General features: G+C 42.3%; 1 non-coding gene across 1 annotated transcript; it reads right to left on the reverse strand.

Moving 5' to 3' along the window:
• Positions 1-228: 228 nt before the first annotated feature.
• On the reverse strand, positions 229-293 carry LOC116072067. The gene has a single exon (XR_004111301.1). It is a non-coding gene; the product is annotated as a U7 small nuclear RNA (small nuclear RNA).
• Between the last annotated feature and the right edge of the window lie 3,251 nt (positions 294-3,544).

Here is a 3,544-nt window from a genome sequence, read left to right on the forward strand (position 1 = left end):
TGTGCACACCCTTTGTTCTCTCTTTCTCTTCTCCTCCTCTCCCCTCTCTTCCCATGGTGACTTCCCTGGGGCCAGTGAAATCACCTGGGAGCAGCTTCCCAATAAACCTGAATTTAATAAAGTTTATCATCTATAACATAGCTAAAGCCTAGCATGTGGTTGTTTTGCTTTTATTGTCATCAGAATTGTTATTTTCAAAATTACTAATAGAGTGAATATATTTCTTTTGGGGGCTGGTTTCCAACAAAGGCCAGAAAACCTGCTAGACAAATTCTAGAAGAGCTATAACCCTTTGAATATATTTCTTTTGGTACTTATTATTTTCTCTTGTAATTTCTCTTTTGTTGTTTCTGGGTAAATTAACTTTCAGTGCTGGGAATCAAACCCAGAACTTCCTGCATGCCAGACAAAGCATTCTATCAACTGGTTGTTAACCCATCCCCAGTTTTTTTGTTTGTTTTAGATTCTTTGGTCTTTGGAGATAGGAATGTCTTGGAACTCAATGTAGATAAGGTGGGCTGATAACATTGGAACTGAACTTGAGTGATTCTCCTACTTCTACCTCTGAATAGTCATTTTGTCAGCTCTGTACTACTGGCCCAGCTTCATTCCTATTTAGTTAGAGACATGTTCTCTCAGAGATCCACCTGCCTCTGCCTGCCAAGTGCTGGGGTTAAAGGCCTGCTTCACCACACCTGGTGTTTTCTATTTATTGTTAAGGACCTGAAAACTAATTAATCCTATTTACATGTCTGATTTTATGTATCAACATGAATCATTGTTTTATTTTTTACACCCACCCACAGAATTATCTACTATTGTATGTGCATTCAGAAACAACCCTGTATCTTTCTCAAACAAAACAAAAATCCAAACATACTACTACTACTACTACCACCTACTACTACTACTACCTACTACTACTACTACTACTACTACTACTACTACTCCTACTACTACTACTAACTACTACTACCTACTACCTACTACTCCTCCTCCTCCTACTAACTACTACTACTACTAACAACTACTACTACTACTACTACTACTACTACTACTACCTACTACCTACTACTCCTCCTACTACCACTAACTACTACTACTGCTAACTACTACTACTACTACTAGTACTACTACTACTAACTACTACTACCTACTACCTACTACTACTACTACTACTACTACTACTACTACTAAACTCAAACCAAACCAAGCCAACCAAAGCACACAAAAACATGGAAGCCTGCCTCGGAGTGCGGCTGATAGCCAAGGTGACAGACACTCCATTGGGGTAAACTGACCCTTCTCTTTGCCAGAAGGTATCAATTGCAGATGGCCTCTTGGTTAGGGGCGGGGCTTTGCATCTACTTTCCCTTCTCTGTGGTGGGATTCTGTCTGGCTTGAACCTGTGCAGGTCTTTATACTCTGTCACAGTGTTGGGGAGTTCACACGAGCATCAGTCCTGCTGTGTCTGGAGGATGCTCTTTCCTTGGACATCCACAACCTTTGGTTCTTAAACTATTTCTTTCCTCTTCCTCATAGATTCCTTTCTCTTCTCATGAAGTTTGGTGAAGAAGGTGTGTGTGGAGGGGTGTGGTTACTGAGAAGAGGTGGAAAAGAATATGATCAAAATATATTATATGAAAAGAACCCTAAAAACCAATAAGTACATACCAAAAAAAAAAAAAAAAAAACCCTTCGTATAAATAGATACAACTATCTTTAAACAAAAATGGCCCAGTGCTTGCCACCAACTCCGATAACCCGAGTTCAATGCTCAGGATTCACAGAGTGGAGAGAGACCCAACCTCTCTGTAAGTTGTCCTCTGGCTTCCTTCACACACATATACACACATGCACACTCACACACAATAGTAATAATAATAATGATAATAATAAATCATAACGACCATCTCAACTGAGTGTGGCAGCCCATACCTGTAATCTCTGCTGGAGCGTGTTAAAGCGACAGATGATCCTGGGTGTCAGAGTGAACGGTTGGAGGACAAACAGAAGGAGCCCTCCTCTTTCAAAGTGTCTATCAATAATTGTCCACACAACACCTTTCCACTGGGCACCCTCTCCACCTCCCACAGTGAGTGGTGATTCAGCTGGTTCTTTAAGGCTGTTGGAACAAGGGGTGGCCTGGAATTTTCATGGTTCCTGGAGAGTCTAGGATTTACAAAGATGCTTGGCAACCATATTTGGGGTTACAAGGTAATTGTGGGTAGTGCACGAGCTTAGTCTTACTCAAAGCTGTAAATCTTATCTTAGTAAATAAAATAAAGCTGGCTAATGATCACCAACCATATTTTCTTTTCTTCTAAGGAATGGGCTTGAAAAAGCAGGGTTTCTTTCGACAGCACTCAAACAGCTTTTAAGAAGAAAATGGCCTCTGTCGACCAAGCCAGGCCATCCTCCTTATACAAACACACTTTCTCAATCCTGTGTTCTCCTGTTTCAGTTGTTTTCACATCTATGGAATATACCTCAAATGTATTTCTCCCAAGATGGTTTTAAAGTGGCTCACAACCTGTGGGTCACATATCAGATATTTACATTATGACCCATTAACAGCAGCAAAATTACAATTATGAAATAGCAATGAAATAGTTTTATAGTTGGGGGGTTGTCCCCACAACATGGACGAACTATGTTAGAGGGTCACAGCCTTAGGAAGGTTGAGAGCCACTGGTTTAAAAATACGTTCTTTTTCCTAAGAATCATGAAGACAAGCCAGCGCAGCAGGCTGGTTCCATCCAAAACCCAGATGTTCAAACTTTCTGCCATACACAATTCCAACAATTTAAAATCTGTCTGTCACCTGCAGTTGCAGTTACTGGTCTTGGAGACAGTGAGCCAGTTTGTATGTAGAGGCAGAGGAAGCCTGGTGATGTCAGCTCCAGGTGACTCAGTTCCCTAGTGCTAGCCTCTCCGTTCAGGAGCTGCCTTGGAGCTGTCTCGGAGGTGAGTCCGAGTCAGCCGGAACCAATTGAGAGACCCAGGTTTAGGATTCTGTTGCAGTCACTGAACTATGAAGAGATGAACTTTAAAGTCTTTTGAGCTTTGCTTTCAGTAGAAATGCCATAGATCCAGGTAGATGTAAGCATTCAAGAGATCTGTGTCATTGCAGTGACCTTCGCGTTCCCTAGAGGGGACAACAGAGCCATTGTGTTTTAGGTGTTTACAACTCAGCCAGGGAGGCAAGACCTGTGCATATGAAAATTTAACTAGCAGTAAAATCCAGTATCTAAACAGGGCCTAAGGATGGAGCTGTCACCGAGGGCTCAAAGGGCAAGTCGGTGGTGTTCGGTGTTCATGGAGGGAAGGCAACATTGTGCGTTGGAGGATTCAGTGGCAGCTTGGGTGGAGGTGCCTGGTTTTTGAAGGATGGATGGGTAGAGAGGAAGAAAGAATGGGAATCAGAAGGAGCCTAATAGACTGGACCACGGACTAGAGAAAACAGAAAATACTGAAGAAGGTGATTAGATAAGGCAGGCTGGAGAAGACTGGAGGGAGGAACTGCTGGTGTGGCTCCGCACAG

This window comes from Mastomys coucha, unplaced genomic scaffold (genome assembly GCF_008632895.1).
Source record: "Mastomys coucha isolate ucsf_1 unplaced genomic scaffold, UCSF_Mcou_1 pScaffold1, whole genome shotgun sequence".
Lineage (NCBI taxonomy): Eukaryota > Metazoa > Chordata > Mammalia > Rodentia > Muridae > Mastomys > Mastomys coucha.